This window comes from Mauremys mutica, chromosome 18 (assembly GCF_020497125.1).
Source record: "Mauremys mutica isolate MM-2020 ecotype Southern chromosome 18, ASM2049712v1, whole genome shotgun sequence".
NCBI lineage: Eukaryota > Metazoa > Chordata > Testudines > Geoemydidae > Mauremys > Mauremys mutica.
This window is the reverse complement of record NC_059089.1, coordinates 1,127,657-1,141,886: the sequence shown is the minus strand read 5'-3', so window position 1 is coordinate 1,141,886 and position 14,230 is coordinate 1,127,657. Positions and strand designations below refer to the sequence as shown.

General features: G+C 51.6%; 1 non-coding gene across 1 annotated transcript; it reads left to right on the top strand.

Moving 5' to 3' along the window:
• The first annotated feature begins 896 nt into the window (after positions 1-896).
• Positions 897-969, top strand: TRNAF-GAA. Its single transcript has one exon. It is a non-coding gene; the product is annotated as a tRNA-Phe (tRNA).
• Positions 970-14,230: the final 13,261 nt, after the last annotated feature.

Here is a 14,230-nt window from a genome sequence, read left to right as displayed (position 1 = left end):
CCTCCTGAAGCCTCTGCCCCCCACCTAGTGCCCTAAGGCGCATCCCTGACCCTTGCTGCTGCTCCTTGCTATAGACTGTGAAAGGAGCAGAGGCAGCGCAGGAGCCTTCTGGGAACGCAGATCTGAGGCTTTGGGGAGACACATTGAGACATCAGAGCGCTGCAAACCCTGCAGCCACCCCCTCAATCCGGGGCCTGTTCCAGCCCTGAGTCTGGGCTACCGCGATCCCTCCCCCAGAGCAGGGCGCCCGCAGATTACAGCCTGGAAATAGGCGTGTGAGACTAACTCCTGCTTTCCCTGACAGGGCCTCCCCTAGACCAAGTGGCGTCCCAGGCAAGACGTGTCTTCGGAACCCCCCCAACCCCGCTCCATATGTTAAACCATTGAATACCTTATTTTTATTGCATTTGTAGCTCATTTCATGATTTTGATGCACAGTTTGGATGCATGATTTTCTCTATCATATAAGACAATAAATTTTCATGCTAGGATGTGTAAATCTGCATTTATTCATGCCATATATAAGCAAATTAAAAAATCATTTATTTTAAGCATATAGAAACTTTTAATTTTGACAGTAACTGAAAAGTACTAACATCTAGCAATGGAACTGTCACCAGCACAGGGTGGGCCGGTATTAAATAGTGTTACAGTCGGAGACAGACAGCGTTAGGATGTTAACCCCAGGCCCTTTGTTCAAAGGTCGCTTCTCTCGCCTTTCCCCCATGAACTGAAGCGCAGCATTTGAGAGATCCAGAGACTAGTTGATGACGTTCCCAAGGGCTAAAATAGCAAGCGATGTCCATCTTGCATTGGCCATTGTTGACTGGAGAGATGGTTTATGGAGAATAAACTTCAAGGTGAGAAGTAACAGCCCAAAAAGGGCCCCTGCAAGTGCTGAAGTAGCTCAGTTGGGAGAGCATTAGACTGAAGATCTAAAAGTCCCTGGTTCAATCCCAGGCTTCAGCAGACTGTTTCATCCCTCTTCATGCAGCAGTGGGCTCTTTCCTGGAAGCACAGCACTGCCTCTACCCAATGCAAGACCCTCATTTTGGGCTTCACAGCAGGAAAAGGCAGCATTGGCTTCTGCACCCAGTTGGCCCACGGGACCTTTCTTTCTTCTCTTGCTGCTTATCAGCAAGGGGAAGAAAAAACAAACTCCCCTTCAAGCTAGAGTCACAAAGGTGATGTAAGGACGACTTCCTGATCCCTGGCTCAAGTCCTCTGTTCTTCCAGCTGACCCATCAAGGAGCTGCTGCCAGTTTCTCCAGGTTCGCCCATCAGTGTGTGCCAGGGTGAGCACCACCAAAGTGCAGGGAATTTGAGGGCAGGGCAGGGCAGTGCACTGTAATGGAGTTTCTGTAGTGTAGTGGTTCTCACATTTGCCTAACTTGCATTAAGCCGGCTAGGCAGAACTGACACCAACTTGTCTGGGATGTTCGCCAGAAGCAGAGCACAAGTTTGAAATACGGGCAGCATAGAACCAATACTTATAACGTCAACTACAAAAATGATACACATCTAGAGATAGCATCATTATCAGCCAATCAGAACCTCTCCATAGACCCCTTACACGACAACCTTTCGACAATATTGGCTGCAAATATAGAACCGTGGTCGCAGCAGTGATCTATACAGTTACAGATTATGTCAATAACGTCACAGGAGGTGACACGGCATCAGTGAGACTGATACTGGAATACTGCCTCCAGTTTTGGTGTCCTCGTTTGAAAAAGATGTTGTGAAATTAGAGTTTGGGGCAGCGAAGAGCCACCAAATGTCCTGAGGGCTGGAGAAAAATGCCTTCTAGTGAGCTACTGAAAGAGCTCAACCTGCTTAGCTGATCAAAAGAAGATTGAAAGGTGACTTCACTGAAGTGTTGAAGTGCCTTAATGGAGAGAAAAGATTCGGTATTAAAGGGCTCTTGAATCAAGCAGAGACAGGCATAACAAGACCCAATGGCTGGAAGGTGAAAAGAGACAAATTAATATTACAACTAAGGCACAAATATTCAACAGTGAGGATGATTCACCACAGGAACAAGCTACCAAGGAAAGTGGTGGATTCGCCATCTCCTGATGTCATTTCATGAAGACTAGATGCCTTTCTGGAATGTGTTTGCCCCAAAAGTAGCTCTTGTGTCATACAGGAGGCCTGTGATATGCAGGGGGGGTCAGATTAGATGCTCTAATGGTCTCTTCTGGCCATAAAGTCGACTAATTTCTGAAAAACTGAGTGTAGCATTGGGAGCAGCGTCTGATGTTTCCCTGTCTAGCCGGCTTGCTGCCTAGAACGAACGCTCCTTGAGTGGGGTGATCCACAGGGAGTAGCTCAAACCTGCAAAGTGCCTGGCCAGGGGCAGGACATTGGCCCAGCAAGGGAGGGGTGTGGCAGTGACATCACAAAGGCCTTTTGCAGGACCTCAGCCTATTGGTCCAAGGTGGTGGGGAGGTGGTGACCTCACAGAGAGATGCTGACATCAGCCAGGCAGGACCGGGGCGAGGGGCCAGGGAAACCTGAGAGACCCCTGTGGCTTTGCTGCAGCAAGTCTCCTTCTCCAGGTCTCTCTTTGAGGACTGAGGGAGTATTCGGGTTCACGGACGTGAGCGCCAGGAGGAACCTCTTTCGAGTTTTCTCCTTCCCTTGTAGTGATTTTACTAGAAAACAGCCGTCCCTGTTTAGAAGGTAAGAGCCTCCTGGAGGTTTGAAACCTGTTCAGTCTGATCCATCTGGTGACAGGTCACTTCCCTTCTCTATACCTCAGGCTCCTCCCCATCTGCCCAATGGGAACAGGGAGAGTTCTCAAACTCTGGTCAGTTGTGAGCCTGGTTCTGACCGGGGTCACATGTCCTCTGACACAGGATCATGTGCAGAACATGGGAGCTCTGGCTTGTCCTAAATGCTGTAGACTGAGAGTTCCTGGAAAGGGCAGGGGGGAGGGAGCAAGAGGAGAAAGGCAGAGACATTGGAGATGAGGAATTGGGGGGAGAAGAAGGAGAGAACAGAGAGACAATAAATGATTGAAGCAGAACAGGTGTCCCAACTCCATCTTGCTCATCACAGGTGTTCAGAGAGACAGGTAGTTGCAGGTTTTCCAGTGTCAAGTCTGAACTTTGATTCTAACAATGTGCGCTGAAATATCAAGGGGATCTCCACATACCTGATCTCTTCCCCCCTCCCCTTTTTTAGTATTAATTTTTATTTTGAAGTGTTTGGCTTAACCGTGATCGTCTCTTTCCCCACCTGTATTGCAACTTGGGGGTTATGTTTATTGTGCCTCCCTTTTGTTCATGTCATTATAATTGTAACAGCAAAGGAACCTGCAGGAGCAAAAACCGACTCAAAACTTCATTTCCCCATCGTGCCGGAACATCCTACAAACAGCTCACACAGCTGGAATCATAACACGCAAGGCCAGGGGATGGGAGATGCAGGTTTCCAAGTGTTCTGTCTTTCTCAGATGACACATTCCAGCCCCTTGTGTGCCTCCATCCTGTATGACCTGCTGGACTTTGACACATTTATTGTTTCATTCTATAGATAATGTGATTGTAACACAATGTGACTGAAATTAAACCACTTCCAGATGAGGAAACAACAGAAGAGAAAAGCCATTATTGCATTGGCTGGGAATCAAACCCAGATCAACTGCTTGGAAAGCACCTACGCACACCACTATACCACCAATGCACCTGGCAGGAGTAGCTTTCCTGCAGGCTCTGTGTGCTGGCAAAGGGGGTGACACATGACCATGGAGTTAGTGAACAGGGTGGATGGGGTGGAAGCTGCCTGACAGCTGGGAGCAGAGTTAGGATCCCAGAGTGACTGAAAGGGGGCAAAGGTGAAAACAGATCTCACTGGGAGCTGGCCCCACACCTGCCCCGCCCCTAGGAGAGGGGAACTGAAGCTCAACTTCAATCACAGAAAACTCTTCCCTGAGAAGGAAGGGGACAGCTTGTTTTAAAGACCAGGTTTGTGTTTGTTCCTGCTACATACGGAGGGGCTGGGTAGTGCTGATTCCAGCCCCCAGACTCTGGGAGGATAAGGAACAAATTCAGGCTGCCAGTGACCTGCAGGAGGGAGATGATCTTTTGACAGTGACGGATGCCTCGTCCTAAAGGCCTTTGTCTGCCCCCTTCCAGTGACTGTTTGGCACAGGAATGCAGCCCCCACTCCTGGGTCTCTCCTGGGGAAATAATGTTTCTGTGCAAAACACCAAAGCTTTTAACAGAAAGGAAGAAAAGGAAATGGCCACATGATGGGACTAGGACATAAGGAATGAAACACACATGGGCGGCGAGTTATATACCCACGTGGTGCCCGGGCACCAGCAATATTCAGAGCCCTGGGGCCCAGCTCCACCAAAGTTTGGGGCTGGGTCTCCCCTCCGGCCCCACCTGCCACCCCCCCGTGCTTCCCCCGAGTGTCCCCCGGACCCCCTTGCTGGCCCCATGCATGTCCCTGGGCCCCGGAGGGAGCAGAGCCTCCCTGCCTCTTCCATGCAGCTCCATGCTGCCTCCCTGCAGCAACTGCTGCCACAGGGTCCTAGTGCCCCCCCTTCCCAACTCACTGCCAGGGCAGACTGACTCTGAGCCTGCCCTTCCACCTCAGACCCTTCCCTTTTCCAGCGGGACCCTCCACCATCACAGCCCCCCCCCGCGCCGCAGTCACCACTCCTGCCCCATGCTGGGCAAGGAGACAGCCCCATCCCCCACCCCCAGTGAGGCTATAGTCAGGGGCAACAGCAGGGGAGGAGGTGCATGCAGCACCCCCCGGCACCCATCATGGGGGAGGCAAGGGAGATTCCTGGACCTGAGAAGGGCCCTAGGAGCACCTGCAGTGACAGTGGTGGGAGTGAGTGTGCTGCTGGGGGGGGGGAGGGGGATGAGGGGTTCCTCCCCCAGAGCTTGCTGCTGCCAGCAGGGAAAGGGCTGGGGGGAGTCCTCCTTTCTGGCCCTTGTCCCGGAGCAGCCTGCCTGCACCCCAAACTCATCCCCAGCCCTGCCCCACCCCAGAGCCCACACCCCCAGTCAGAGCTTTCACCCCCCCACCACATCCTCAACCCTCTGCCCGAGCCCTGAGCCCCGAGCCTCTCCCACACCCACAACCTACCATCCCCAGTTCCAGCCAGAGTCCTCATCCCCCCGCACACCCCAACCCTCTGCCCCAGCCCTGAGCTCCTCCCACACCCCAAACCTCCCATCCCCAGTTCCAGCCAGAGTCCTCATCCCCCCGCACACCCCAACCTTCTGCCCCAGCCCTGAGCCCCCTCCAACACCACAAACCCCTCATCTCCAGCCCCAGATAGAGCCCTCACACACCCCTGCACCCCAACCCTCTGCCCTAGTCCTGAGCCCTCCCACACCCCAAACACCTTATCCCCATCCCAGACACAGCCCTCATCCCCCAGCACCCCAACCCTCATCCCCAACCCAGAGCTCCCACACCCCAAACCTCCCATCCCCAGTCCCAGCCAGAGTCCTCATCCCCCGCACACCCCAACCTTCTGCCCCAGCCCTGAGCCCCCTCCTCCATCATGAACCCCTCATCCCCAGCCCCACCACACAGCCAACACCCCACACCCCAACCCTCTGCTATAGCCCTGAGCCCCCTCCCACACCCCAAACACCTTATCCCCATCCCAGACACAGTCCTCATCCCCCTGCACCCTAACCCTCTGCCCCAGCCCTGAGCCTCTCCAACACCCCAACCCCCCCAGCCTCAGACAGAGCCCTCACCCCCACACCCCTACCCTCTGCTCTAGCACTGAGCCTCTCCCACACCCCAAACCCATCATTCCCAGCCCCAGCCAGAGCCCTCATCCCCCTGCACCCTAACCGTCTGCCCCAACCCTGAGCCCCCTCCTGCATCATGAACCCCTCATCCCCAGCCCCACCACACAGCCATCACCCCACACCCCAACCCTCTGCTATAGCCCTGAGCCCCCTCCCACACCCCAAACCTCTCATCCCCAGCCACACCCCAAACTCCCTCCCAGAAACTTGGGCAGGTGGGGGGGCGGAGTTTGGGCAGGTTCTGGGCACCAACAAAATTTCTACAAACCTACCGCCCATGGAAACACAAGATGCTTCTCCCGTGTGCATTGACTTTTCACCTTGTTTGTGGTGGTGTTGTATCCATGCTGGTCCCAGGGGTCCTCTGGGGCGCCGGGCATTGGCCACTTTCGGGAGAGTGGGCTAGATGAACTGGTCTGACTCAGTGTGGCTGTTCTTATGTTCTAACTGCTGGTTATGGAAGAGACGAACTTCCAGGCTAAACAGAACTGAAGAAGTGTGTGGGGTTAGCTCCACAGCTTGTCTCTTTCACCAACAGAGGTTGGTCCTCTGCAAGCTCTTACCCTCACCCGCCTTGTCTCTCTTGGACTCTGAAAAGTGTTTTCTCTCCACTCCCCTAGGAGAGACGTTAAGTTTCCCTTTGGGCAACTATCAGGCTGAAGCAATTGTATTGACTGTGACACTAGAATTGAAGATTTAATATTATAAATAAATGAGTCTAAACCTGAGGTTCTGGTTTTCACATTGGTTTTTCTAACTCCGTTCCCAGTTCTCTTCTAGAAAGGCCTCCAGGCTGCCTGCCCAGCCCAGCAAAAGTGGCCAGGAGAAAGCCCACACTGCTGCTCTTTCAGGTAGTTGAAGGCTGCTATCAAATCCCCCCTCTCTCCGTCAGTCCCCAGGCTGTGGCAGTGCATAGGATTCTTCCGTCCTAAGTGCAGGACTCTGCACTTCTCCTTGTTGAACCTCCTCAGATTTCTTTTGGCCCAATCCTCCAATTTGTCTAGGTCACTCTGGACCCAAACCCTGTCCTCCAGCGCTTGGATTCTTTACATGCTTTCACAGAGCAAAGAGCACATGTTCCATGATTTCATAGGGCAGAGTTTTGTGCTAACGGGAGCTTTCCCTGTGTGGATTTGACAGGTGGATCAACACAGAGACACATTGTGACCCTTCTCAGGGTGCTGAGAACTGTGAGTCTCCTTGTTGCCACCTGCCACAAGGAAGAGGGAGTTTTGCATTTGGCAGCTGGATGTTAGTGACCAAACTCACCAGCCTGCTGGAACTCAAGGACCCTCCTCTGAGCTACAGCAGCCACCTTAACCCTTGAGTTCCTTCAATGTGTCCCCCTCTGGGGTCCAGCCCGGATCACCAGATACCTGGTGAAATCCCAGATCCTCTCTTGCCCAAGTATCCCAGGTTACCAGTTTTACTGTGGACCATTGCTACTGTATCTCACACAGCACTTGAGTACAGTTATCGAACAAGCAAAAAATTTATTTCACAACGGATAGAGATTTAAACAAACAAACGTGAGTGATGGAAACCAACTGTTACCAACTAAACAAAGGCAGAAAGTGATAGAATAGAAAGGCCAGCACAAAAAAACAGAGAGAGGAACAATAAGATACTAAAAGGACAATGGTTTGGAAACTCTCCATTTCTCTCAGTCTTTGGACTGATGGGTAGTAGAGCTGTAGCAACAGCTGAGGAACCAGGGTAAATTACATCTAAGGTTTGAGCTGCTAGTGAAGCATTTTCCACACTCACGGCATACCTAGGGGCTCTCTCCTCCGTGGATTGTTTGATGCCTAATAAGGTGCGAACTGCGATTGAAGCTTTTCCCGCACTCAGTGCATTCATAGGGCCTTTCCCCTGTGTGGATTCTCTGATGTTGAGAAAGGGCCGAGCTGTGAGAGAAGGTTTTTCCACACTCAGTGCATGTATTTTTTCTCTTTCGCCTGAGGATATCCTGCTGTGTTGTGGTTTCCATGAGGATCTTCTGCGTTCCCCAAGAAGAAATAAATTTATCCACTTTCTTCCCTGGCTGGTTTCCTTGATCTGTTTTTGGTCTGTGCTGAATCTCCCAGGATTTTCCCTGCTCATGACTCCTGGACACATTCCTTTTCGATCTTTGCGATAACGCTCTGTTTTTACCCACTGGCTCAACATTTTCAGGCTGAGAATTCTGCTCCTCTTTCTCACATGCCATTGCATCACCTGCTGTGACAGAGACAGAAACCTCAAATAGGGATGGAAAGGGGAAGACCAAACAAAAACAAGTGCTGAGGACAGGTCAAATAAAAATCAGGAGCTGAACTCCCCCAAACTCTTCCCCAAAATAGGAGAGAGGAGGGGGATGAATTCAGCCTTCACATCCCATCCAAATACGCAGGGGGAAGGGAGGAAGCTACTGACTGGTGTCTGCTAGGATCTATAGGAAGCCATGAACTATATTTACCCTGAGGATATGACCCCTTCAAGGGACAATAATGAACTGAGAGACCTCCCAAGGGCTTTGTTGGGCATTCCAGATGTTTCCTTCAGGCACTTACAGATTCTGAGGTGGTTTAATGTTTCCTCACCTGTGCAGGGAGATTTCAGGATCTCTCTTTCCTTTGAAGCCTGGAGGTCTGGGACCCATGGCTCTTCCCCTTGTTCCAGCTGGGAGGTCACATCACGCTGGAAAACTAGAAACCCTGCTCAGATGAAAGAAAACAAAGGAGTTCAGTTGATTTCATAAGACTTGGTCATAAAAAAAAACATTCTATTAATTTAACTTCAGTGCTTAGTGTGACCTGGTGGGCCAGGGGCAGTTCTCACTGAAAATGCCAAGATCAGGGCAGGCTGAAAAAGGGAGAGCAGATGCTCCCAAAACTGCTGGTTAACACTGAAGTTAAACTCACCGACCAGTCACCAACTGTGCTTCTGATCACCCACGCGGGTAATTGAGAAGCTGAAAAAAGAAATCACACGGCCCCCTTTATTGCATCCCTGTTCTCTGACTCCTAATCAGCAGCTAGGTCCAGTACAGTGAGAGGTTATTTAAAAACTCTGCTCACATAAACAAAGTGTTCCTCTGACCCCAAAGGGTCAGCCACATCACCAGGTCAGTATAGGTTTGGATATTACCCAAAATTCCATCCTTCCAGCCAATCCTTTAACATCTAAACTAAAGGTTTACATGAAAGAAAGACAGAAAGAAGTTAAATGGGAACGCAGTCAGATACATTCCAAAATGGATATATCAGGTTCTTAGCAGTATTGGTGAGTTGCTGGCTTGAAAGTCCGTCTGGAACACATCCACAGTTTGGATGGGTCATTCAGTCCTTTGTTCAAGGCTTCAGATTGTAGAGAAGTTGCTCCAGAGGTAGGAAGGGGGATTGAAGACAAAATGGAGATGATGCAGCTGCCCTTTATATTCCTTTTGCCATGTGGCCTGTACTTCCTGTGTTCCAAACACAAGATTCACAGCACATGGCATGGAAAAGCCTTGGAGTTCTCAGTAGACAGGCATATCCCGGTGATACAAACATAGAAATATTATCATACTTGGCAAATCATAACATTTTTACTGACACCTTACATGGCATATCGAGCACGATTCATTGCAATTTTATCAGATTATATTATTATTTTATTATTAATACCAAAGTGTCTCACAATTCCATCCAGAGTCACACTTGGTAAACCAGTGAATTCCCAGGACCAGTTCCCCAGGGCCTTGAAGATGCCGAACACTATGCATTGAAATACCCACATATCTGCTGGGAACACACACACAGACACTGTGTCAGTCTATACCCCTGTGTTCACTCTTCTAGAAAATTATGATCAATTTTGTACGCAGTATGGCTTGTGAGGTATCATTTGAAAACGCATAATCTACTGAATATTATCCTCCTGTTAAAACGTGTAGTAACACTGTATGTAAAGTTATGAGATTTTACAGTATGAGATTACTGAAAAAGTTACAATTCTGGGGAACACCCACAGAGCAGTTCCTCAGAGACAGCCAGGCAAACAGCTGGTCAAACAGCCATTCTCCTGCAGGGGGAAGGTGGGAAGAAGACATTTACATTCCATCACAGGGACCTCTTGAAGCTGTTGTGGAAAACGACCACACGACTGATTTTGAATCAGCTCAGCCTGAGGCTCTTTTCTTAGTTAAAAGTGCGCAGGGGGCGACAGCTATTGGAATACTGTCCCCCTGAGCTAAAAATCACACAAGCCTTTTAAAGCTTAAAACCCCAAACAATGGCACATACGTTGCATGTTAATTTCCTTATTTGGAATATAATGCAAAATATGATGCAAGCGATGTTGGAAATAATTAAGAAAGGGATAGATACGACAGAATATATCATATATCATATTTGTAAAAACAGCAAATAAATCCATGATACACCCACAACTTGAATACTGCATGCAGATGTTGTCGCCCCATCTCAAAAAAAGATATATTGGAATTGGAAAAGGTTCAGAAAAGGGCAACAAAAAATGATTAGGGGTATGGAACAGTTATGCCAGACCTAACCCCCAGTTTCACTTGAGCAAACAGGAGCTATTTGACACTGTGTGATACGGCTCCTGTGCTCTGTTCCCAAAGTGTTCTGCAGCAGGGGAGGGTCTCCGGTAGTGTGTGTGTGTCACTGGCATATTGGGGTGATGCTGAAAACAGGATAGAGTAGAGGTGGCATTGTGGGGCTGGCGTGAACTTTATCTCTTCATTTCCCCTTCCAAGAACCGAGGGGACAGGAACCCTTACCCAGTGAGGTCACAGTCTCATAGTTCTCCTTCATGACATCCCAGTAGAGGGCTCTCTGAGTGGGGTCCAGCAGAGCCCACTCTTCCCTGGAGAAATACACAGCCACCTCCTCGAAGGCCACCGGCCCCTGAAAGAGCAAGAGTCCAACACTCAGGACCTCTTTCCCCACTCACAGCCCCACTATTTGTGGCAGAGAGGAGCCAATCAAATGGAAGCTCTGGGTGGATCGCAGTCAACAAAGTCCCACCCCACCCCGCTCAGCGTATCCAGCAAATACCAGGGTGAGGGGATGAAGAGAGAGCCCCTTGTCTCTCCCAGCAGATCCATCACACACCTACTAGCCACCGACTGATACAGGAGAGGGAGCCCCTAGCAGGGTCCAGGGAGAGCTCCCTGGTAGGAAGCCGAATAACCTCCCCATTGTGAGGAGCGGGATATGAAGGGAGAGGCAGCTCCAATAAGCCTGACTCATGGGTGCCCCCTTCATATCTCACAGCAGCCGCTGGTTAGTGAGGTCAGGCTCCAGCACTGGGAGTCTGGTCAGTTTGACTAGCTCCATGTAGGTGGGCTATTTTCTTTCTTCACAAATTAGGCCATTTCCACCTCCCAACCTCCTGGGTCTGTTCCTAGAATCTAGGCCACTTATTAAATAACTCCCAGCGGGTTTGCCACACCCTGGCCTCCTCCTTTCCCCACCCTGTGAATTTCCTGCCCCGCTCCAACCTCCAGACCAGACTGTGCAAACCTTCCCATCTCCGGTGTATTTGCTGTCCCTCTCCTCCAGCAGGAACCCACCAGCAACCCCCCGATAATCTCTACCTGAGTTGGTTCCACTGCAGCAATTTCTCTTCCCTGTCCCACGGCAGGCTGGGATGAGCTGGAGCAAAACATGGACGTCATTCTGCAGCCTGTCTGGGGGAGAAGGGCAGTTGTGGGCGTTTCAGAACCGGTTTTAGTTAATTTCACATCAAAATTCCCCCAGGCCCTTTCCCTGCAGACAGACACCCTAGATCCTGCCATGCTGGGAAATGCTCAATCTGTTTATTACAATGTAGACCTGGCCCCTCCTGCCACGCTAAGCCCAGACACATTTTTAACCTCCCTTCTCCCTCCCCTCACCCCTAACAAAGTCTCTGAACACAAGGCTAGAAAAGAGCAGAACCAAAGGAGTCACTGTGGGGGATTCCCTCGGACACTGACCCCACGGCAGCCACACCCCAGCAGGGGGAATATGGAGTCAGGAACTGGCTTTTCCTCTGTCTGATCCTTGTTTTGTTCACTGGAAAGTGGTTCTGCCCAGGGACGCAGCAATACATGTGTCTGGGTGGACTAGAGAGCTGGAAATCTCTCCCCCCTCATTTCTCCCACTGCCCCTTTCAGTCTCTCCTTCCCCTGTCCTCTCTCCCTGCCCCTCTGGCTCGGACAGTCCCATTCCTGGGGGCTTTGCTCTCCCAGGGCTGGATTTTCTCCTGGCAATTGCTACTGGGAGGAGAAATGAGGAGGGGCTGTTTGTGCAGAGTCACTTTCATGCCAGACCCCAGCACTTTCCCTGAGGTCTTTCAGTTACCTGGAGACTCTGGCTCAGAATTTAGCATTAACAGGGCCCAGGGCTGCCCTAGGGGGCTAGGACCAGCTGGACAAAGTCATCCCCTGGGCCGGGCAGAGAAGCAGCTTTAATTCAGGTCACTTCCCAGCACAGAACCCCTCTGGCGGAGCAGCAGCTGCTAAGCCTGGTCTCCCAGATCACAATGGAGGCTGCAGCCTCTGACCCAGGAAGCTGAACCCCAGTATCCTGAGCAGAGAGGGACAGAGCTTTTGAGCAGCTTTCCCTCCTTTAGCTCACTGGGGAGAGAAGCTAATGAGAGCCCATCCTCACAGGGAGAATTGCTGATCTCATTAGCCCCACTGTCCATCCGGAGTCACTCCTTGTCTTTCCATACAGTGACTCTGGATTAACAATGGTCTCAATGAAACCAGAGATCAGAAAGAATGAGTCCAGAACGCTGTGGAAGAGGACCATTGTGTGGCAGTGCTGACCCCCTTCCCACCTCCCTCATCCCCCAGATCCAGGACAAGGACTGGACAATCTAGGACAATGGAACTGGAAGTTCCTGCAGTTTTCAAGAGGGGAGAAGAGCAAAAATCTGTGATTTCACCTCACAGTGTCTGATAAGTGGCTAGAAAGTTATCACAGTGACTGGGCCTGGTCGGGGAATGTCAGGCAGTGCTTGGAGCCAGGATTCTGGCATAAGCTAATCAGGGAGAAGAAGAAAGGTCAGGAGCAGCCCCCAGAGCCCCAGCCAACCCCCCCTCCTCCCCAGATACTCCCTGGGACCCAGCCCCCAGAGTCCCTGGCCAGGGAGCTCAGATACCCCTCAGAGCCCCACCGGCCAGACAACCCCCACCAGACCTTCACTGCCAGGTTGGGAATCCCAAAGGGTTCCCCCCATCAAGAGACCCCAACAGCCAGAGACCCCCCAAAAGGGACCCCCCCCCCCCACTGGGAACTCAGTCCCTCACTACCTGCCTAGGACCCCCCACCCCGCCCTACAGCAGGATCTGCCCTGCCCTTTGCCTGGCACCCCCTCATGCCCCCTGCGGGATCCCCTGATGCTTTACAGGGGCACCCCCTGGCCTAGCGCCGGGGATTCTCCCACACACACTCTGTGCACTGGGCACGGCAGCGATCCCAGGAGTCTGCGGGGGAAGCCCAGACAGAGCCCCTGGCACAGCACCAGGCTCCCTCTAACCCCCTGTCCCGCCTCCCCAAGAGACGCCCACCCCGGCTGTTCTGCAGCCACCAGGCCCCCAGCGATACCCACCTCCAGGACCCACAGCCTCAGGGCTGGGCACATCACAGCCCCCCCCGGAACCCCAAATCTCCAGAACCCACCAACCTCACTAGGGTACCCCCTGCCCAGCCACCCAGAGGCCTCCCCCCACCACAATCCCCCTTCAGCTGCTATCTCCCCCCACAGCCCCACCCCCACCCAGCAACACTGTTACCTCACAGTGCCTGAGAAGTAGATAGAAAGTGACCACCGCCCCCTGCTGGCCAGTCACACAGGCAGAGGGAGCCCTGGGGGATGTCTCTTGAACTGGAGAATGGAAGGCCTGGAGGGACAAAAAAGGTAAGAAATGTCCATGCCTGTCACTAGCAAATAATGGCCACCATGGATCCACCCCAGAGGTGGCTACATCTTAGCAGTGTGGGAATCAACCCCTCACAGAGGCCATTTGCCGTGGGGTTTGGGATACTTCTCAACTCACACTGCACTCAGAGTGACCACATCATCCCGTGCCAGCTGGAGAAAAGAAAAGGGTCCAGCCAACTCTCCCGTTACCAGCTGGGAACCACTGATCCCCCAAACAGGGGGAGGCCTCTGGCTTTGATGGGTATTAAATATGTGGCTGGTCTCTTTCTTCTACAAACATTTTAACAGAGGTAAAGGAGGGAACAAATGATTCGCAAAGGAGACGGGAAAGATGATCTCTGGCAATTTAACCACCTACAACATCCAGGATGGAGAATGATTCAGGGCAACAGGCAAGAAAGGAGAAGTTGCTGGAATTCAGAAACACAGAAATTGCCTGAATTGCTCGAATTCAGGCAAAACCTGAGCTTTGAGAGCAACGTTCAGAAATGAAAGAGAAAGGGTGGAAATCTGAG